The sequence below is a fragment of the Euprymna scolopes genome, chromosome 19 (genome assembly GCF_053919585.1).
Source record: "Euprymna scolopes isolate OS-2025 chromosome 19, ASM5391958v1, whole genome shotgun sequence".
Taxonomy (NCBI): domain Eukaryota; kingdom Metazoa; phylum Mollusca; class Cephalopoda; order Sepiida; family Sepiolidae; genus Euprymna; species Euprymna scolopes.
This window is the reverse complement of record NC_136500.1, coordinates 77,177,430-77,201,470: the sequence shown is the minus strand read 5'-3', so window position 1 is coordinate 77,201,470 and position 24,041 is coordinate 77,177,430. Positions and strand designations below refer to the sequence as shown.

Genomic DNA, 24,041 nt, shown 5'->3' with positions numbered 1-24,041 from the left:
TGATTGATGTCCTAACTTTTGACCTTGTACAGAACTCTGGCTCTGAGTGTTATTTCAAAGTTTGGCACTTGTTTACATGAGTGATCTTTTAAACGATGCATTTCAGGTGAAAATATTATGTACTTGCATGTTGGCCGGCTTAAAAATAGTGGACCCTTAATTGAATTAGGGTTTATTACTTTTAATCTAGGGAGATAAATCAGTTTATCATACTGAGTTGATTACACAGATCTTCCACATAATGATACGATAAAGTTTGCTAATTTGATAAATTCTATTTTTATTTGTAACTAATCTGTGTGCTCGGCATTGCCCAGGTGTTTGGAGGTGTGTTGAGCAAAAGAAAAAGTTGTAGTAGGCAGGCAGGCAGGCTCTAACCCATACTGTGGAGAAGGAAAAGAATGGGACGTCTTTGCCGTTGTCCATCACTAAACCGGAAGTGCCAACGGTTTAAATTAAGGCTAGTCAATCGAAAAAAGGGGTTAACTTTCAAAAATATCAGCGAAAAAAGCAACCCCCCTCCTTGTAGAAAAGTGCCTATTCGAGGGTGAAGGAATTAATGTTTTTAGCCAATTTTTCGATATTTGTCATCCAAAGGGCCGGCTTCAAAAGGATACCAATATTGTGATAATCCGTCGCCTCTGTCGAAAATCTTAGACATACATACATACATTTAAACAAACAGGTGAGATTTATATTATAGATTATTTTTCTTCTGGATCGTTTTTTTGTAAATTTTGGAATTTATATTAATTTCGTCATGACACATAAGTACATACGTAATGTTTTCACCTGAAATGCGTTTGTTCAAAAGATCAATGTAAACACCACCCAGAGTTTTCTTTCTCCTAAATTAGTTGCCTTTGTGTGGATGAATTTATAGTCTATTTAATCTAATACTTTCATACGTAAGTGGGGGAGAAGAGAAGGCTTGCATTAAAATTTTACGTTTTCCATTGATGATCGTTTTTTTATAAGCTATGATTTTGGCGGGGGGGGGGGCAGTACGGCATCATGCTAGTATGTATATGTATATGTATGTGACAACAGTTCCAACACTCAGCAGTTTTTGGATGATTTCAAATCAAATTTTGTATTGTTCAGCTTATCGGCAAAAGTTTTTTAAAAAAAAAAATCATTACTTGGAGAAATTGCTTATAAATTCATGTACTTTTCTTTGTCTTATACCAGCCTTCCTTTAACAGGGGAATTTACACCGATTAGCACTACAAATAGCGCTAGTAATTCCAACACCGGTGAGAGAGATGTGACTGCACTTCAACTGCTAGCCGAGTGCCCAGCAGATATACACGCTTTTCTATCTTTGTACATTATTGTTAATACACTTGTTCCTTAACCGAATCTCGACTTGATTATTCTTATTTTCACTGTTGTTCCATGACATAACAATTTGTAAAGTATTTTCGTATTTATAGAGTATTTTTTTCATAAAGTAAAGTACTTTTTCTGAATTAAAAAAAATCTGGAAAATAATTAGAAAATAATAAAATCTGGATCATATTTTTATATAAAAAAACAAAAAGATGCCTGATTCTCTAATAAACCAAAAAAAAAAAAAAAATAAGTAAAACTACAGAATTATCATTATCTAACACTATTCGATGGAATAGATGTCTTCTTTTTTTACATAAATATGACAAAGATTTCAGAGTTCAACAAAATACACCTGGAGGAAGTCGTGTTACATCAACCGAAACATGAAAATAACGCTAGAGATGAGAATAGTAGTCCAAAGAATCCAAATAATACTGACGTGTTCTTAATTTGATTTTTGGTCTCCTGACAAAAGGAGTTCTTTTCGGGTTAAAATGGCTAAAATTGACACTTTTGTACTTATTAAAAAAAATTGATGCCTTGGATTTTTATATAATTTTCTGAAAAGTTGTAAAACTAACTGATTTCTATATAATTTTGTTTGTCTATACTTCGCAATAACTCTTGGGTGTGCCTCAGTGGCTCTTTTAGGGCTAATAAAAACACTCCATTTTTGGGACTATTTTGCCATATTTGTCCAAAATTTTCTGTGTATGTCTATTTAGCAGTTTTGCATGGTGATGAACTTAAATTTAAATATGTTAAGGCCTTGGGGTCTTTTGGGGCTAAATGGGGATGGACTTGGTCATTTCTTTTTTTACATGATACAGAACTCAAATTTACATATGTTAAAGCCTAAAACTGCACCGTTTGTTCATTTTCACCAGGATTTGACGTCCCCTGGAGACTCTGAGGAGTAAATGGGGGGGGGGGGCAGTGCTAAACTGGCATAAAAAAAGACTTTTTATTCCTCGTTCACTGTGCCCTCACGGGTGTCATGCATACTTTTTTTTATTTTTTTACACATGTTACAACACACTTAAATAAGTATTTTGGAGAATTTCATGTCTAATTTCACTCTGATGACGATTTTCTTTATTTTACAAGTGTTTCTATTTTATGTTTGCTAGACATAAAGTTTAAAAACTAATGTTTCGGAATTTTTAAGATAAGTGTTAGTAGTTTGAATAATACAAATACAAATTACCATTCTCATTCTGAGCTGTTATTGTAACCTGTGTCTCTGGTCAAACTTTGGAATTTGTGTGGAATTCCAAACAGAACTCTTTATTTAATCAACTATCTATAATTCTGTCAACCATGAAATAAGAAATTCCTATATTATTGAAATTCTTTAAGATGAATAATTTGTATATTTATTTATCTATTTGTTTGTGGACTGTTATCCTCATCTTTATAGTTGTTTTTCACTGATTAAGGCCAGAAGAACAGTTGGCCAAAATGTTGTGAAACAACAACTATAAAGATGAGGATAACAGTCCATAAATAAATAAATATAAGATTCATAGTTGTATTCTTATTATCGTCTTCACTCAGGATTGAACCAACAACCTCGAAAAGACTATCACTTAGAACAGATTATCACTTAGCACATATCGTCTGTACCTTATCAAATTAAGACATTTACTCAGTCATAGCTGACAAAAGAAAAGCATGTGAATTAAATAAAAACAATTCTGTTCAAAATTATATACAGATTCTAGAGCTTGACATGAGGCATCAGGTGTGTGACCATGTGCTAGCCCATTCGACAACAAATGCAGACTCAAACGTTGTTTCTGTGGTCTTCTTCATCTTCTCTTCTAGCTGTGTTGTCATCTCTCACACTATGTGTGTGTGTGTGTGTGTGTGTATGCGTTTCATATACATGCTAAGATGCACAGCTACATAGTCGTCTGCTGAGGTCGTGTTGCTCTGTTCATCTCTCCCTGTTTACAGCCACAATCTGTATTCCACTGTGTCAAACTTGCAATTCTTCAATTGGATAATGTGCTCAACTCGAAACCCGAGACTGTCATAAACTGTTGCAACACTCATTGCCTGCCACTCCTAAAACTAAAATATATTGACCAATCGCTTGTTCCGTCACTGCCACACCTTGATTAACAATACTATTTTAGTTTTCTTTTGTGTTCCTTGATGAACAACTTCCTATATCTTTGTTCTACTGATAAATTCATGTCCTTTTTTTTTTCTAACACTGGGGAGGCGGTCATTAGTTTCTAGGGATGTGTTCACAAGTTAGGTTTTACTTTAGGATGATTTGTAAGGAGAGAAGTAATTTTGTTGTGCATGATTCATAGAAATATTTTTAGTGAAAAGGTTTTCAGGTTTTATATTCAAATGTGAGAAAACGAGACATTATCATGCAGTAAACAAAAAATAACGAGTTAAGAAGGCAGATGTTCACAAGAGAGAAGATTTATATATGTTTAAAATGGAAGGTTTACAAGAAAACATAGGATGTTTATGAATAATTTTAGAGTTCTTGTAAAAACAAGGGATTCATTAGCTGAGATATTAGAAGTTTGGATCGATTAAGAGCCGTGAGTTTCAGGGTTCAGTAAAATTGTATTCAAAACTTCTCTGCTCATTTTTATATATATGATAATTCATTGAAAGTTGTTTTTAAGAATTAATGTCAATTTAATTTTGTATTAGTAAAATATTTAAATGAGATAGATGAGATATATTTCAATAAAGTTTATATAGATTGCCAGACGATAATAAGTCAACGAATTGTCTGTGTTTGTTAATGTGCGTGTGAGTGAAAAGAGGTGTTGCAGAGATGGGAACACAGTGGGGCATCCCGCGACAATGGTCTGTAGACTCGGATCAATTGAGTTCCACTGGTTTATTGAAGAAAATCTGGCTTTTGAAAGATTTGAGTAGCTTCCAGGAAGACCCATTTCAAATAAATTCAGTTTTTCTGATTGTTTTTTATTCAGGATAGTGTATGCACAGACGACATGCGTACAAAAACACGTTTATGCATTTTGATTTTGTAGATCAATGTGTAAACATCAATGCTGCAGAAACGAATCGATAGTATCACAAAGGGAAAAGCTTTACGTTGGCTAAAACCTTGGTGAGCATAACATTCAAGATGAGAATAGTAGTCTGAATGATTCAAATAGTACAAAAAATAAACACAAGTAACAAAGAGTCTAAATGGGATACCAGCAAAATGTGAACTATTTGTCAAACTTAGCACAACACTGGGTCATAGGGTATTCTTCCGCCAAGCTCAAGTGTTGCACAATTTTTATTTATAAAGTCATTGTTGCTGATCACGTCATAACTTCAGAATGTATATCAAAATGTTTATGCTTAGTTGTGACATATACAGTTAATTATTTTATTAGTTTTATAGAGCTTAGCTTTATCTATATAAGTTTGATATGTGTATATGTTTGCATATGTGTGTACAGGATTCACTCCTAAACTAATTATTAGGTCATTAAGAATTTTGGAATACAGCTACTATAGCCTTCGGGACGAGATCAAAGTGTAGTATCTGTTCTTCAGATGCTGCACTTCTATTTCTTGTTCTCTTTCGGTGGAGGAGAAATCCTTCACGACTGAGGCAATTTTTATTTTTGTACCTTTTCTCCACGTTAAAAAACGACCCTGGTGTCTAACTCTGTCCCGTGGGGAGGCATAGTAAATAGGTACAGCTACTAGGTGCAGAGTTCAAATGTTGGCAATATTTAATTTTATGTGGGAGAGGGGAAAAATAGGTATGGACACTCTTTGAAAATTCAGATACCTCTGATTTTCTTGTGAAATTTTAACAATAAATATTAGACATTAATTAATATTCTCCAAATTTCAGTTCATTTAGAAAATTTGAATTTTTTTTTTTTTTTTTTGGTTTACACAACCTCCGATTAGAAAATTGAAATATTGTAGATTTATATCCACTTTTATCCATTAGAAATCAATTAAAACAGATTCTGTGAAATTCAGTTAAATTTTAGATATAACGTTTCTGAATTTAATACGATATGGGAACGGTTAATTATAAAAAAGATCATATACACAAGTAAAAAAAAAAAAAAAAAGAAAAAATTTATGCACATATATAGATTAATATATAGTAATAATTAGTAATAGTGATAACTAGAAATAAAAATTGGTTTAAGGCTCCTAAAATTCTGGTACTAAAATTGTCTGCAAGGACCCGTGGCGCATTGGTTAGAGTACTTGGAAAAATCAATTGTAAAAAGTGATATTCTCCTGAAAATTGAAGATTCAATCCTCAGTGTGGGCGACGGGAAAATAGAATTGCAAATTACTTAGGACCTCTATCCAGTTGTGGCTGATGGAACAAGAGCACGCTACCCCCGTGAAGTAAAAATAAAGGTTTCAACAGAAACATTCCCAAGTTCGACAAGATACACCTGAAGAAGGTCGGAGATTATATTGACCGAAACGTTGTGAAAATCGCACTCAAGATGAGAACAGTAGTTTGATAAATCCAAATAATATAAGTTTTAGATATTTTCTAGGATTAAAATCAGGTAATAGATTTTGATCAACATTTGAATGAAGATTCTAGGCATTAGTGTTAGTATCATTGTATCAGTTTTGCACCCCTTTTATGTCTCCTCATAAAGTTAAAATCAAATTTTAACTTTATGAGGAGACATAAAAGGGGTGCAAAACTGATCCATACAAAGAATTAATTTTCTCGTCCTGAGACGAGTATTCTTCTAGTTAGTCAATATGATGAACATTAGTTCAATTGGCAATTTTTTTCATGAAATGTATTGGTTTCAAAACTCTGTTTTAGGGAGGAGCGGGGGTCAATCATTGGCCTCAAACTTGTCAGCCAAGTAATGTTTTGTTCAAGATCAAAGAACTGGCCTTCTTATTTTTATTTATTTGCAATGTATGGAATCTAAAGAATTTAATTTAAAAAGTGATACTTGGTGAAACCTGCCTTTTGTGGTGGTTGGGTTTTTTTTTTTTTTTTTTTTAAGTTGCAGGACCAAATAGTATATGTAACTTATCTCTTATTTGAGAATATTGTTCTAAAAATGAATAAATCTAATGTACTTCAATTCGGTATGTGTGACGTTCATTTAATTATGTGTAATGCAACCAAAAGAAGACTAACAAAAAGATTTTACATGGCTTGACTATTTTATTACTCCTATAATCATTACTTGGACTCCCTCCATCTGTGTGACTCCCTCTATCACTGTGTGTGTGTGTGTGTGTGACTCTCGATCAGTGTGTGTGTGTGTGTGTGCGTGTGCGACTCTCGATAAGTGTGTGTGTGTGTGTGCGACTCTCTCAATCAGTGTTTGTGTGTGCGACTCTCTCGATCAGTGTGTGTGTGCGCGCGCGCGTGACTGTCAGTCAGTGTGTGCGTGCGACTTGATCACAGTATGTGCGTGACTCTCTCGATCACTCTCTGTATGTGCGTGACTCTCTCGATCGCTCTCTGTGTATGTGCGTGACTCTCTCGATCGCTCTCTGTGTATGTGCGTGACTCTCTCGATCGCTCTCTGTGTATGTGCGTGACTCTCTCGATCGCTCTCTGTGTATGTGCGTGACTCTCTCGATCGCTCTCTGTGTATGTGCGTGACTCTCTCGATCGCTCTCTGTGTATGTGCGTGACTCTCTCGATCGCTCTCTGTGTATGTGCGTGACTCTCTCGATCGCTCTCTGTGTATGTGCGTGACTCTCTCGATCGCTCTCTGTGTATGTGCGTGACTCTCTCGATCGCTCTCTGTGTATGTGCGTGACTCTCTCGATCGCTCTCTGTGTATGTGCGTGACTCTCTCGATCGCTCTCTGTGTATGTGCGTGACTCTCTCGATCGCTCTCTGTGTATGTGCGTGACTCTCTCGATCGCTCTCTGTGTATGTGCGTGACTCTCTCGATCGCTCTCTGTGTATGTGCGTGACTCTCTCGATCGCTCTCTGTGTATGTGCGTGACTCTCTCGATCGCTCTCTGTGTATGTGCGTGACTCTCTCGATCGCTCTCTGTGTATGTGCGTGACTCTCTCGATCGCTCTCTGTGTATGTGCGTGACTCTCTCGATCGCTCTCTGTGTATGTGCGTGACTCTCTCGATCGCTCTCTGTGTATGTGCATGACTCTCTCGATCGCTCTCTGTGTATGTGCGTGACTTTCTCGATCACTCTGCGTGTGACTCTCTCTATGTATGCGTGATACTCTCAAAGTTTTATTGCACAAATGTATTTAAGGTTCTCTTTTAATTGTCCTCAATAAAATTAATTTTAAGATATCTTTTATGCTTTACATATTTTATTTATTTATAAACAAAAACATGTTTGTTTCTATTCCTTCATTTGACATGCAAGCCATTTTGAAGTATATGAAAGATCTTCAAGATTTTCAGACCACTTGATAAAATTATCCTGATGGTTTCAGCTTGTAAATTTCTACTGAATGTGATGACATATCTTTTAAGGCGTAAATAAGAAGTACGAACATTAGTCTAATCGCAGACAGTGGTTGGCATTGGATTTTGGAATTGTTCGTTGAGTGCATCCAGATGTGAGTTTTCATCTGCTCATCTGTTTTAATCCGGAAATTTTCTTTTCGCTTCATTTTTTTTTACTTTATGCTAATATATATCTTCCGTTGAAAATACTGATAAAAAAAATCTTTTCCCGTGTTACATTATCTTTTTTTTTCTTTCTTTTTTTTTTTTTTTGTAATGGAAATCTCTCCAAACAAGACGTGAAGCCACTTGATTTAAGGCGCTTACAAGAGAGAATGGTTATTATGGTAAAGACAAAGATACTTGTGATATTTCTATCAAATGTCTTTCTCTCTCTCTTTCACATATGTGTGTGTGTGTATATATATATATATATATATATATGGGATGGGACGATTCCAATATTTTTACCAATTCTGATACAAATTTCGATTCTGATTCTTTATAAATCTCTAAATATTTCACTATATAGTTGCATTTTTCTTCAATTACCATAAAAACACACATGTTAAATGTGCAGATATTTTCCTAAACATAAAAATATGCTTGTGGGGGACGATCTATCGATTTTAGCTTCACTAGTGGTTTAAAATCAATAAATATTTATTATTTTATCATTATTACCAGCAATGGAAGATTTTGCTTTAAACAAAATCAAATTTAAAAAAAAAAGATAATTAAAAGAATCGTTTTAGCATCGGAAAATCAGTACAATTTTTTACGATTCCAATACCTTCAAATATTCCGACTTTTCAGATTCCCAATTCCGATTAATCGTCCCAACACTAATATAATATATATATATATATATATATATATATATATAGTTAGCTGTATATATTCAGCGTTGCCAGGTTGAAACAATATATGTCATGTATGATGTGTATTGTCAACAAATAGACAGTAATACGACTTTATTATAACATAATTTTGCTACTCTGATCCATTCTTTCAATGTGGTTATATCATCAATGTCTACTCTTCTGCTACACTTCTCTATATTATCCGAATTTGATCTTTCTCTAAGGTCATCAGAACTATGTCTGTCTTAAAGAATTGCACATCTTGAAAAGATCAAAGCTATAGGTAAAAGGAACAGTGAACAGGAAGAGTTCCATAAGCTTGCAGTTCTTGGAAACAAACTACTGAAATAGGAAGGCTGTATTACAATGAGGTATCAAAACGATGAATTGATGGAGATCATTCTAGAGTTTAGACCAGTTATGAAGACACATGCCATAATATTTATAAGAACAAGTGATGCTAGCAACATCATGTCTAAATTTGAACCTTACTACTTCCAGTGCTGGCTTATGACAAATTGGAAGAAGTGGGTGTTTTTAGTTTGTGACATCATCACTAGAAAATTGCCTTATAGTACTGACTCTATCCAATTTTAGTTTTTCATCAGTTTTTTTCTCTTGGATAGATTCTCTTCACCACGGCCGAGGAGCTCCATCTAACCCCCTGTACGATAACCCTCTGGAATATTGAAGGGAGGCTAACTGGTATTACATCTTGCCCAAGAGTTACCTGGAAAGGTGTTCAGATCTATGGGGTATTTATACATAATCACATACTCGAGAGTGCCTATTATTCCCAAATAGTCGCCCATTTTTGTACTGACCATGCACAACGTTTGCTTAACTTCAGTGATTCAACAGGTAGAGGTACATATGTTTACATATACAAATGAATACATATTGGTTCTTATTTTAGAGTGGAGATTAGGCTCTGTTAGTTGCTTTGATATGCTTACGTTTGAAATAGCATTTTCGTTTATGTTTCATGCTATAGTTTAAAATATGAATCGAGACCTTCCAATTTAGGATCACCAAAAATACCAACCGGAGAGAACCGTCTGTACATCAATGTGACATACGAGGAGCAAAATGTAGAAGACTTGTGAATGAGCAATTTTGCTAACTTACGGTACATGAATGCTGTTATTGAGTGGCTGGTGAAAAAACTCGTCTGCTTAGCCAGCAACACTGTCCCAACTCTTCATTTACAATCGAGCATTCCTGTGATCATGTTGCTCTTGCTCGTTCGAGAATGCCGCTGCCGTACTTTCATTGCAACATGGCACACAAGATGGCGTTGATTTGCCTGATGAGGATGATTGTCGCCACTGAAGATGCTGAGCAATTCATTTTTGTATATTGTCTCCATTGCTAGATAGTATTTTTCCAGGCACGCTCACATCATTTCAATGTTGGCATGCATTGGATAGCTTTAAGAAATTGACTTCCAAAATAAACTCTCTCTGGTTAGATCTTTATTTGTCCTTCTTTCAAGTCCATTTTTATCACTCCTATTTTTCTTGGCTTTCCTTGTAAGCTGAACCTGCTACCTCAACTGTTCTACATATCCTCATCAAAGGACTCTCATCCGTTCTTATAATATTGCCATATCAGAAATGTACACTTTTCTGCTACATATCTCTGTATACTATCCAAATTTGATCTTCCTCTGTCCGTCTTAACGACTCTCATATGTTTTTTTGCCATGCAACGCATATACTCAACCCTCATTGGTTAGATTCACTTACATATATCATCACACTGTGTACATATTTTTTATACTCTTTACTTGATTGACACTATTAATACTTTGCTGGTTAGTAATGGCAATAAGTTCTCTGAATTTACTCTATCCACTCTTTTGAAATGGCATTTTTATTGTTAAGCATGCATTCTTCAAAAATGGCAAATATATAGTTCTCTGCTGATTCGGTTAAAATTATGGTCTATAATATTTTTTGTCTCTCCCCCCCCCCCCATATTCAGCCAATCGGTATTTTGTCATTATAATTGACATCTTCATTCAAAAACCTTCCCACCGAGGCTGATTTATTAGGAGGATAAGGCAGAAATTTTTTTTTTTTTTTTTTTTAAACTCAGGTGGAGGTAATTCTTTAATATCTGTAGGTTCTAAGCAATCTGTTTGCCACTACTTGTGAAGATGCTCCCAACTATTTATTGAAAAGGGTAACTTTGGAATTTGCTGTCTTTTTTTTTAGGGATGTACCGATTAATCGGCCAATTATTAGGTTTTCTAATGTCTGTTTATCAGCAAATTTTGTTGTCATAAACGATAATCTTAATTTGTTTTCGTTTACAATATAATTTAATTAACTCCTGCCAGTGAAAATTTCTTGAAGAGACCTACATCGTCTACATTAATAGCAGGTATGGCGCACTGAATTTGAAACAAATAGATGTAAGCATATGAAAAATTTCCTTCCTTTTTCTTCCCATCAAATTAACATTATTTTGTACTTTAAATCACTGTCAAAGAAAATTATTACTTAATCTTTCAATTTTCATGTTGAGGAATTGTATAGTAAATTGCTACGATGTGCGAACCAGAAATAAAGCAGTCTTCGTCAGTCATACTTTTGTTCCTCATTTTTAGACTCTTGCTACCATTACATATATATTTCTATTTTTCTGGTTGAGATAATGTATATTTTATTGAGATAAATTACTAATTACATATCAGACAAAGTAATTTAAATATGTGCAAAAAAAAAATTAACTAAATATGAACAACTTCCAACCATTATGGCAACCGGTATCTATTGGAAGTATTTTGATGTCAATCCCAAGAATAAGAATACAGCTGCCTACAAATTATGTCAAACCATCATATCAAAGGGTGGCACATCAGCAAAAACTTTTACAACAATTAATGTTAAACCATTTTAGAAAGGTTCATCCAAAAGGAGCAAAAGTTGCAGATAAGAAAAGGAAGCACAATGAATATTCAGGAACAGACATTCCAGGAACAAGTGGCAGTAACTATGAGCCTCCAGCGAAACACCAAACTAATATAGAATCAATATTGGCCATAAAGAAAATGATATTTATGACCACAGGTCACAAGAGATCCATTATCTGCTAAAAGAAATGATTGCTGTTGATATTCAACCATATTCTGTAACATCTTACATTGGATTTAATAGGCTTATCGTAAAACGTTGTTCAAATTACAGCATTCCATCAAAAAAAGTACTTAATTGCGAAATAATTTTTGATATATTTATGAAAGTAAAAAAAAAATTCCATTGTCTCTTGCTGAATTTACCAGCATTTCGTGGACATTTGGGCATCTACAACAGATAATGTTTTCTTTCTGAGTTTGATAGGTCATTGGCTTTCAAATGACTTTGAACAGTGCAGAGCTGTGCTTAGTTGTTCCATTCCCTGGTACACAAACATGTAAAGAATAAGTGAAGAATTGAACAATATTTTTAGTGAGTATAAAATCTTCAACTAAGGTTTTTAGTCTTGCAGGATTCAGAAATATGGTTTCTGGTGTCAGGGAATGTGATTTAGAATAACTATTATATATTGTAATTCAGGCTGTGAAGACAACCATTACATCATTTAACAGAAATACAGTTTCTCACTTTAATCGCTTTCTATTAGCAATTAGCAAATTAACTGAAATACAGAATCAGTTTAATTTGGAAAAATAAATTCTTTCAAGATGTGATCTTATAGTGGAATTCAACATAAATGCTGAAAATAAATTAAGAACAACGAAAAGCCCTTATAATGTGTGCTGTTGATAAGATTCTTACCTTAACTTATCAATGGGGACTTGTCCGAAAAAATATTCAGTTCCTGAGTCCATTTGAAGAAATTACCAAAGTAAGTCACAAAACGTCAACCATATCGATGATAACACCTGCAATTTTAGCTTTGAGGTTATTTCTTTCTAAAGCTGTCCAATCAAATTCTGATATTTCTGAAATCCTTATCACTGTTGAATAATTCAATGAATCAATGGAAACAAGATTTTCATCCTATCTAAATGATAAAAAGTTGTGTGCGTCTACTTTACTAGATTCAAATTTAAATTTCAAAAGAATGACATAGAAAACACTATTAAGGATTGGATTCTACATCTACTTTCTATTGATGATAATGAAGCACGATGAGCAGGTTGCACTTCTTCAAGTGCTCTTGAGGGTCAAGAAAATCAAAGTAAAACTAAAACTGTATCTCTTTCAAGCTTATTTGATGAATTAGCTTTTGAATAAGCTTACAGCGACAAATGAAAACTTAGAGCAGGTAGAAGCCGAGTTAAACCTAGAAACTGCAACTACAACAGAAATACAAGAATCACAATCTAAACTCAAAAGGAGTAAATCCCTTATGCTTATTTACACAAAAGAACTTGAGCATTATGTAGTTTACTCGCAAGACTTGATTATCCATTTCAGTGGCAGAAGACACAGGAGACCTTACCACTGTTGAGTAAACTGGCTTCAAAATATTTAAGTGTACCACCTTCATCTGTGGAGAGTGAGAGGTTCTTTAGTACAGGTGGTAATGTGTATGAACCTATGAGGAACAGGCTGTGTTCTGAGGAGGGTTGGTTGATTGTTTTTGTTTTATGGCATATCAACCCTTTTCAGGTTAGTTAATGCTGAATCCAGTGATTTTGAAGAACAATATTTTAATAGAATATATTTGTTTTTCCAAGTCGGTTTCTATTTAACCCATAGTTAAGACGTTAACAGGTACTACCATTCCGGGTTAGAGTTGACCTGGGAGCAATGGCAATAAAAGGGTGGCTCCACTCTCCCCAAAGCCCGCAAGCTGGGGCCTTACCATCGGATATAGTTTAAGGTCATATTCAGGACCTGAGAATGGAGAAACTAATGTTTCTATATTACAATTAAAAAGCCTTCAACTTTAAATACTGAGGAGACTATGAGAGCATAGAAGTCTGGCAGCAAGAATAGAAGAGAAAGTAGAGCAGCAGCAGGTGCAGAACTTCAGCTTATAGTTATTTACTTAAAGAATTACAATTTGTACTTTGTAGTTGGTTTGTAATTTTTTTCTCAACTAATTATTTAATTATATTCATTTAAGAAATTAAAATTGTATTTTGTAATTTTATTTAATAAAGGCAAACAGCCATCACTCAGATGCTAAGTTAAATTAGCAGTTACTATGTTTACGTGTCGGTTATCTGATGAGTCACTTGACAGTTGTGAAATGGTTTAAATTTAATAGGAAAGAGAAAAGTAATTAATCGTCAATGTGGCCAATTAGTCCAATTACCTGCCGATTAATCGGTACAGCTCTAAACGTATATATATATATATATATAGTGACCGTATTGTACATTTTCTTATTGGGGAAGTGGTATTATCCACTGGAGAGCCATGTATTTAACAGCTGTCCTGTTTTTAAATCTCCAAAACAGCTACATGGTAAGCAGCTTAAGATCCCCGTTTTCTATTTAAAGATTTTTTAGTTAAAGTTTTCTTTTTGATCCTTATATAGTTAAATTCTTTTATGATTGAATAAAGACTTTTGAGAAATCGGCTTATGAAAGTGCTAAGTTTATTTCTAGTTAACAATTTTAGTTAAGGCTTTTTTATTTTTATTTTTTTCATCCTTATATAGTTGAATTAATTCTCTTTTGTAATTATAAACTTTTTTAGAAGTCGGATTATGTAGGTGCTAAGTCTGCGGTAGGTTAAATTTAGTTTTTTTGAGAATTTAAACTGCATTCTTTTATTATATATATATATATATATATATATATATATATATAATGTCATCCTCATCAGTGTGGCTAGACAGGCAACTACCTCAAGCTAGAATTGAAACTCAACCGCCTGTACGACAGTCATATATATGTCTTATCTTTCTTTGGTTTTTGGAAACACTAGAAACTAAAATACAAATGTGACCAGTTCATCAGCTGACCTTCTGTCAGTGTGCTGATGAATCAGTTACATTTTGTTAGCTTTAACCGAGTGGGTCGAGTTTCCTTTAACCGAGTGGGTCGAGTTTGGTTTCCATTGAAACCCAACGTACAAATAGAAGATTAAACACCATCTCCATAGAATAAAAATAAATATGCTTTTATCCTAGTCATCAATCTTATTTTTCCTGTTACACACACACACATAGTGTGCATATATATATATATATATATATATATATATATATATATATATATATATATATCCTAGTAGGGAAACCCGGTGTTGGCCGGGATTGAATAATGATCAACGAATATTTTACACTCTTATATTTTTATTGTCGTCGAAATCCATCAAATCGCCCAGAAGGAAACTTCACATGCCTCCATGCAGTAACTTAGTCCAAAATATGTTACTTTACATTGCACTCTGGAGAACCCACTAAATTTCTGTAAATTTTAAAGAAAATCTGTTCAGCCATTTCAGAGTCTATAAGGAACAAACTCACACAGAATAACAAAGTTGTATTTATATATAATTTCTATAATTATATATTTTTAAAATTCGGTAGATCTATATCCCCTTATCTATTTTAATATTTTATTATTGTGGATATTAATGCTGACTGTGGGCTTGGTGGGCCATGTTTAAAGCAATCTCTCTTCAAGACCTGGCAAACATGTAGCTGAGTTTTTAGTAGTGATGGGACGATTCCAATATTTTTCTCGATTCCAATACAATTACTGATTCTGATTCCTTATAAATCTCTAATTATTTAACTATAAGATTGTTATTTCCCCTGATTTTCGTAAAAACACATGTTAAATATGCAGATATTTTCCTAAACGTCAAAATATACTTGTGGAGGATGATCTATCGGTTTTAGCTTTACTTGTATTTTAAAATGGATATTTACTAATTTATCAATATTAAGAGCAATGGAAGATTTTACTTTAAACAAAATCAAATTAAAAAAAAAAAAAGAAGACATTAAAAGATTTGATTTGGCATTGGAAAATAGGCATCAATATTTCCGATATCGATTCCGATACTCATCACATGTTTTTGTATGGAAGTAGTTTCTCTTGAGTAAGAACGAATTAGCAGACAATAGTAACAAATTCTTTACTAAAAACTAGTGTTGAGACAATTAATCGGAATTGGGAATCATAAAAATTGGAACATTTATCTTAACGGAGGAATTTGAGCACTCTTATCTGCGTGCAGTCTTAACACACAATAAATAAATAAATTACTAATACAAGATTCTCTCTTCCTGAAATATTATAGTTTGAATTTTTCATAAAATTCACAATCCTTTCTGAAATTCAACGATATTTGGAAAAAATAACATTCAAACTATACCTGACTTTTATTTTTACAAAGGAGTCACCACTTAAGGCCTGAAAGTCACTCGAGGATTAGGGTTAATTAGTGCATGGTAATCGGTGAGAGAACAGTTTAGTGATTGATAGTGGTGGAAATTGGGTAGAATTTGATTAAGGAGAACTTGTTTGCATTGGACTTGAAGAAAACTGTTGTAGTCAGCTGGAAGACAGCCCTTCAGAACAGATCTACAGGAGGGCAGTTCTAGGAAAAAAAGCTTTGTTCATAGAATCTACATTTAGATGTAAGCACAGATAGTGGGAGAAATTGTTGATGGTGGTTGTAGCTAGTGTTTGTTCAACAGTCCGTTTTCATATATTGTTCCAATATGCTCGGAATATGCATTAAATGAGCCCAAAATCAAGCAACCAAAAAAGGTATTAGTTTGAACGTGAGATCTCAAGCTGTGCGTTGATTACTTATATGAGCTCTGTATATAAATACTAATATGTTGAGCGCTTTACATAACAGGAGAACTGCATCTATAGTTACTTGCAAAATAATTCTTCGTCTGAATGCTATGCATCAACTTGGCTTGAAAATAACTTAAATCTAACGTGCACTTGAAAGTAATCATCTGGTTAGTTGTATAGACAGTCTAGCAACAAAAGAACATGATCGACGGATTTATTCTATATCTTTACGTTAATGCAATTACAAGAATTATGTGTGTATTTCTCGTGTCAATGTAACTTGGTAAATTATAAATTAGAGTGCTTTACTAATTACATATGACAAATTAAAGCACAATTTCTCCTGATGATTGTCTTTTTGTGACATTTAGACACTCTAGCTACCTAGGAAGAACAAGAAGCAATCAATTTTAATTTGGTAATCGGCTGAGTGGTGACAACAGCGAGTAAAAGTCGTCTAAAGTTATCAAAGAAACCAACATTAGCAGACAAGGTTTTAGCCTCTGTATTCTTGGATACGCAAGATATCTTGTGCATTCATTACTTTGAGAAATGTACAACCATCAATAGTGGATGTTATAGAGCATTATCGGTGTGTTTTGAAGGAAAAATTTACAATAACAAAAAAAAAAAAAAACAGCAACAAATGAAAAAATGCTCCTTTACAAAAGCAATATCCAGTGTCACAAGTCGATGGCAACAATAGAAAAACTACATTAATTGTAATTTGAAAAGCTGTTAAAATTCAAATAGGATTTTTTTTACATTCTATATCGTAAACGCATTACACATTTTGAATTCTAACGGTTCATTTGAAAAAAAAAAAAAAAACACCTTAAAAAACAATTCTTTTCACATCATAAACGTACCAAATAGTTTTAATTATTATACTCATATTTTATTCTTCAAATCAATCATCTTGTGAAAGTCTTGGAATAAAGACAAAACACCGAGGAATATCTCTGCTCTATCACTATTTTCATGACAAGTGCTCAACTAAACTTCAATCTATGGTCTTACTTGCCAAACTTTCACAAAAACACTTGACTGCTTACAACCAGTATATACGATTTATTCAACTCTATCTGTGCCTAAATCTAAACGCAGATTCCATGAACAAAGCTTCTTTCCTAAAATTGCCTGCCTGTGGAACACTGTTCCATTGGCCTGCTTCCCGGTTGAATACAACATAGTAACCTTCAAATCAAATGTAAACAAGTTCTTGATGAACTGTCCCCATAAATAATCAAATTCTACCCAATTTGCATCATTAACTACCACCTTACATTCATTAATACTTATCCTTGAGTGGCTTTTGGGCATTGATAAATAGTGATTCCCAAGTGAAAAATAAAAGTAAAACAAAAAATAATTTTGTTTCCTTTTTCCATCACGTTAGAATATTATTTCCATAATTTTCATATCTAAATACATTGTTATCTATATATTAATATGACAGCATGTGTTATTTTATGTGTCACGCTTACATCCGGGTCGTTTAATTGTAATGTACTTCCATTTCTTGTAATAAATAATTTTACCAAGAATGCTTCATAAGTTTCGGTTTCGATTATAGCTGATGGCACTCAAGTAATATAGATATATTTTTTTTATTTTTGAAATCGCAACTTTATAACATAAAAATCAATAGAACATTAACGCTATAATAATAATAATTATAATAATAATATATAAAAATATGAGATCTGCAAGAATAAAAAATATATTTAAGTGTATTTTACGACCTGGTTACGCCGGGCGTCCCTGCTAGCTTGGATAAATACTTTTGCAGTATAACAAAAAAAGCTACAATATCAGAACGTCTCCATTTATGCTGAACATCTACAGAATGACAACATTAATGTATTACATATGAATCAGTCCCCTGTGGAATTTCCACAGGTCCCGCTAGTTTTTTATTATTATTATTATTCATAAAAGTTTCATTTGATTTTAGGTGCCCACAGGAAGAAAGAACCGTTCATTGCAGTGGTTTTAACTCGATGTGTTTTTGTTATGCATTACATGGATCAAAATGATGAGTGATATGACGGATGTGTAATAAGAGTTAAAGATTAGATGTGATGACCTCAGAGAAAAATTAAATCTGATCAGTACAAAACAAGATTTTGTAGGTATGGTCACATTGAATGAATAAGTACTTGGATTAGTAGAGGTAGAACAGTTGCGATAGCAGGATCTGTTGGTGAAGGAAGGTTAAGGAAAATGTGAGAAGTGAGGAGGACAGACCTGTACAAGAGTGCCCACCCCCATAAAAAATGCACGTTTTTCACCCCCCCCCCCCGATTTTTTTCCGACAATTATCATAGATGACTTAATAATCATATTAGCAGAAAAAAAATTTTGAAAAAAAAAAAAAAATTAATTCCTTTAAAGGGGGTTCACTTTAGCGTTATAAAGTTCTACTTCATTGCTACCTGACTTACTGTCCATTTCTTTATCGACGAGTCACGTGATTAGAACGTTATAACGAGAAAGTGAACTCTCTTCTTAAAAGTCATTAAATTTTTTCCTTTTTTTTTTTTTTTTTTTTTTTTTTTTTTTTGCAAAATTCTTTTCTGCTAATATGATACTTAAGTTTGTAACCTATAACAATCGTCGGGAAAAAAAACTTAAAAAAAAAAAAAAAGGTGAAAAAACACATTTTTAGGGGGTGGGCACTCTTGTACAAGTCCGCCGGGAGAAGGATTGGCTTGAGATAAAAAGGTGGATATTTAGTTCTCTCCCACTGCAAGAATTGTGACACAAGGTTTGGAAAGTAGGATTGAGATGTTAGTGCCCTTTCCCTCCCGAGGAGGGGCACTCTGTCGGCATTCTTGGTGAGGACGTCTCAAGCGATTCAGCAATAAACTTCTCTCTTCTCAAAGAGAGAAGGCAAAGCCTGGAGTGTGGACCTCCTAGAACTGCACAGAATCAGCATTACACCACAATCAACATGGACCAGGTCATTACAGGAATGGTCTAATCTCTGTTGATTTTAGGAGTCGAGGATAAAAATCTCTAGGCAGAAGTAAAGCGGTAAGTAAGGACATAGCCAGAGATAGGTTGATTTAAAAGTAATTTCTTAAAAGCCGTCCAACACATGCCAGCATGGAAAACGAATGTTTAACTGCATATGATGATCACAAATTATTCATAACATGCTCCTCCGCCTTCGGTAGCTGAATCGACTCAAAAATTTATTGCTGGCGAAAATATAAATCTAGGGGCATCTTTTATCAAAGAAATGTTTATGTAAAAAAAAAAAAAAAAAAAAAAAAAACCCATCCCTCATGCAGCAATAACTCCATTACACATTCACAGATTTAATAGAGGGCATGAGACGTGTTTTATCGGCGCTTTGACAAGTCCTGATTTTTTTTTTTTTTTTTTTTTACTAAACTGAAAGGGCTGGAGAGGGAGGGGGGGGGCATAACTAAATTTGAGTGTACTGACTTGGATGTTTTAAGTTATTTTTTTTTGGGGGGGGGGGGGCTCCAAAGTGTGAATGCATAAAATGATTGACCATAAAAAATGACCGACTTCATGTCTGCTGAAGAATAAAAACAAAAAGGTTTATTGGTTTAAATTGTGGGCTCAGATTGACGTGAAAAAGATGCAACTGATTCGGAGTTGTCCAGGATCAAGATCATTTAAATTTTTTTTTTTTTTTTTTTTTTTAACTCTTATTCACTCCCAAAACAAGGCATATATTGCTACTTAAAACGTAAGAGGTTACTATTTGGGATCATGTCTAATTAGGGGACTGTGGGGAGTTGCACAACGAGATGGCTGTTCCCATTAAATTTAAACTATTGCAGGTTAGTACAGTCGGAAGCGGAGCAAATTTCAAAGTTTACCAGTTAGAAAGAAGAAACTATTAAAGTAGATTTTTCGGCATCTAAGAACCTCAACAATGAAGGGGTGTGATTTTGATGCTTCTCAGGTTAGTCAGAAGTATGTATGTCGAGGAGGGCACAAATGCTAGGAGTTCATCAGAGCAAATTTTGTTAAAGTACTTGTAAAACAAGCACAGGGATGCCACATTGTGGCAATGGGACAGAAGTTGAAGCTTACCCAACAGTGCAAGACGTTAGATTTTAAACTCTTTTTGGACCGAGAGACTAGTTGTAGATGCACTAGCTCAAATGTGTGAACAATATTCAATGCGTGAGCGTATTGTGGCTTTGTAAAGATGTTTCTAGCACCATAGAGGGAGCCCATCTTCTTTGCAGCAGCCTCGGCGATGTCCTCAATGTATTTGTTCCAATTCATGTTGCCTGTGAATATTAATCCGAAGAGTGAACTTCAATTTTAAAATAATGTATAAGTTCTGAACAGGAGGTGAGAGATGCTTTCATTTATTTTTTTGTTTTCTTTTACTTCAGTCTAAGTTCTCAGAAATCAAAGGGCCCACTACCTAGGCTAACACTTGAACTCTCTTTGAGATGCATAGATATTCAAATGTTCTTTATCTCTCAAACACCGAGTTAGTAAAGAAATTGAGAACATAATTTTCATCTCCCCAATTAACTATTTTTATATGTTGTAGCATATCTTCCATTTTGATCTCTTGGTCTTACTGGATTCCAGGACAAGAATTTATCTAGTCTGGTGGAGTATCCAGCTTTGTGCTATTACTTGAGGTAGTATTACTTGGAGGAGGTGCACCATTCCTCATAAAAGCTAATATGAGTTAACCATACTGAGATCTTATTTGAGCATTGACTACTATGTTATTTTGAATATTTAGTCAAGGTTTACTTTTAGGAAAAAATTATCCTCATGCCAGGTTGTTCTGACAAATCCCTGTACAGAGAAACCTTAGACACTCGAGGATAATGTCCAGTAGTCATTCAAGTTCTCATAAGAGTGAACCCAATTGTGATTCTTGAAACAAACTGGAAATGGCCAAAGTTTATTATTAAAAATCTGTGCAAAATAAATAAATAAATAAAATAAAAACACATGGCACTAAATCATATAAATACAAAACAGGGTTAATGTTAAAACTGTTCCATGAATCGCAAGCAAAACATTCAGGTTAAGTTGGGTCCTCTCCTTTAAAGATACCAAAAACCAAGCTCAAAACCTAAGGGAGATAATTTAATTTGTATTCTAACTTCAAGTTAAAAATATAAGTGATCTCCTTTACGTTTTCAACCTTTTAAGGTCATTCTTTGAAAATATCTCCATTGTAATCTTCCTTACCGGAATAATTATTTTTGGAAAGAAACTATAGCAAAATCCACTTTTCTTTAGTGGTTTTGTTTGTGTATGAAAAGTATTTTTTACGACCTGCCCTAGCGTGATATTAACACCCCAACCTCCTCATGTTAAGAACGGCCTTTGGAATAAACATCCCCAACCTCCCCATATTAAGAACGGCTTTTGGAATAAACACCCCCAAACGTTGGGGATGTTTATTCCAAAAGCCGTTCTTAACATGAGGAGGTAGGGGGTGTTTTTTTTCCTGCTTTGGAGCAAGTCATAATAAAAATACCGTTATTTTCCTTCCTTGTCACAAGACTTGTTTGTAGAAGCGTAATGATACTTTCTTTTTTCTTTTCCTTTTAAACTCTTTCCTTTCATTTTTTTATTTATTCCAATTTTTACCGTCTGCTCGCTTGTGTCTCTTTTTGCCCACTGAGTATAATCCGGCGGTTTCCGTCGTTTGCCAGGCCTTGGCGAGTGAGACTTACGGGAAAACAGACTTTAAATTGCAGCAGTATTTTTCCAACACCTCAAAGATGCAACATTTTTTTTTTTTTTTTTTTTTTTGTTGGCCTCCTAACAAGAGGAATTGGACCAAGTAATTCACTCTCGTTTGTCCATTCATTTTTTAAATTTTGCGCAAACATTAGTCATGGTGAATGTAAATTTTTGCCAGAATAGATTTCTTCACTCGTGGAGGGAGACTTGCGTATGCTTGGCTTTTTTTTTTTTTTTTTTTAAATTTCTCTCAGCCTAACCAGATAGAAGTGTTAAGTTATTCTTGGTTATAATCGGCTGTAGTGAGGCTCCAACCTTCACCCTCCTGAACACTGTCATTTTTTTTTTTTAGCTTTGCAGCCACCATTTATTAAAGACTATAAACCACTTTAGGATAAGGTGTTCGGTAGATGAGACAACAAGATAACTTATAGTGGAACTTGGGTAGGAATAGTTTATTTAAGAGGATGGCTCATCAACAACTTATTTACATTAGACTTGAAAATGTCCATGCTATAGTAAGCTGGAAAGCAACCACGCAGTATTGTTTCATAGATGGCCAGTTTTAGAAAAGCAACTTTGCTTGTAAAATTTTCATTTAGTTTTTGGTACAGATAGTAAGGGAAGTTGTTGACTGTTATTGTAGTTAGATGAGTATTCGTTGCAAGCGTTTTACAGGGAGGGACCATAGCTTGTTTCTCAGTCAAAAAGATACTATGAAAGTAACGATAGAGCAGACTCGTAACGTCTCTTTTGTGAGAAAGAAAGCAGGTAGGTGAAAAAAAGGCATTTAGGTTGATTAACACTCGTTTCTTGTTCAGTCGGCTTGATGGTAGCAGAGTTTGTAGTTTGAATATGGGAACCGCAGAAATGCTGCGAATATTACAAGCAAAAAGTCATTCGAATATTACAAATTCTCTATCCTAATCTACAGAAAATTTCAAAACATTATCTTGTTTGGTTCCCCCGACAAAGGAGGCATTGGACCTAGTAATTCAATCCTGTTAGTTTGTTCGCACTTTTCTCAATAACCATGCCTTGGATTTTTAAAAATTTTGCACCAACATTAGTCATGGTGAAATTAAATTTTTCACTAGTGGAGGGGGCCCTGCATGCTTGGCTTGTTCTTCTTCAGACAGTTGTATACATTGTTGCTATTTTTATTTTGACCGTTTCAGCTGATATGCTATCTGGCTTATTGTTGCCGATCACACATTAACTTATTTGAGTTATTGCTTGTTGTCTACGTCATGACATGTCATATGAAATAAACGTTGGTAGTAGTGATGGGACGATACAGATTCCGTGCTAAATTCCTGACTCTGATACAATTACCGATTCCCATTCTTTACAAACCTCTAAATATTTAACTATAGAGTTGTTATTTTTTGCCAGTTACCGTAAAAACACATTTTAAATGTGCAGATATTTTCCTAAACGTAAAAATACACTTGTTTTACTGGTGTTTCAAAATCAATAAATATTTACTATGTTATCGTTATTAACAGCAATCGAAGGTTTCGCTTTAAACAAAAGCAAGTAAAAAAGACAAAAGGATCGTTTTGGCATCGGACAATAGGCACAAATTTTTTCGATTCCGATACCCTCAAATGTTCCAATTTTTCCGATTCTGATTAATGTCCCAACACTAGTTGTTATTTCAGTTGGCGATCCTGCACAATTAAGTTCTACAATTTCTTGTTTGTTTGTTTCATTTCAATATTGTCTCTAAATATAGTAAGGATATTCGTAAACCATTTTTTTTTTTTTTTTAAAGAAATGTTTATTCCACACAATTACGTGATTTATTGTTTCCTTTCATTTTCATAGTTTTTTGATAAAAACTTATTGCTTTTTTAAATATAAGAATATTTGTAAATTGATTTTTTTGCAATGGATATTCTTATATTTAAAGACAAAATTGAAATGCAGCAAACAAGAAATGTAACTTAATTAAGCGAG

General features: G+C 34.0%; 1 protein-coding gene across 7 annotated transcripts in view; it reads left to right on the top strand.

Moving 5' to 3' along the window:
* LOC145239767 (uncharacterized) overlaps positions 1-24,041 on the top strand; it is a 759,337-nt gene that overhangs the window by 52,569 nt on the left and 682,727 nt on the right. The gene's annotated exons all lie outside the window — the stretch shown is intronic.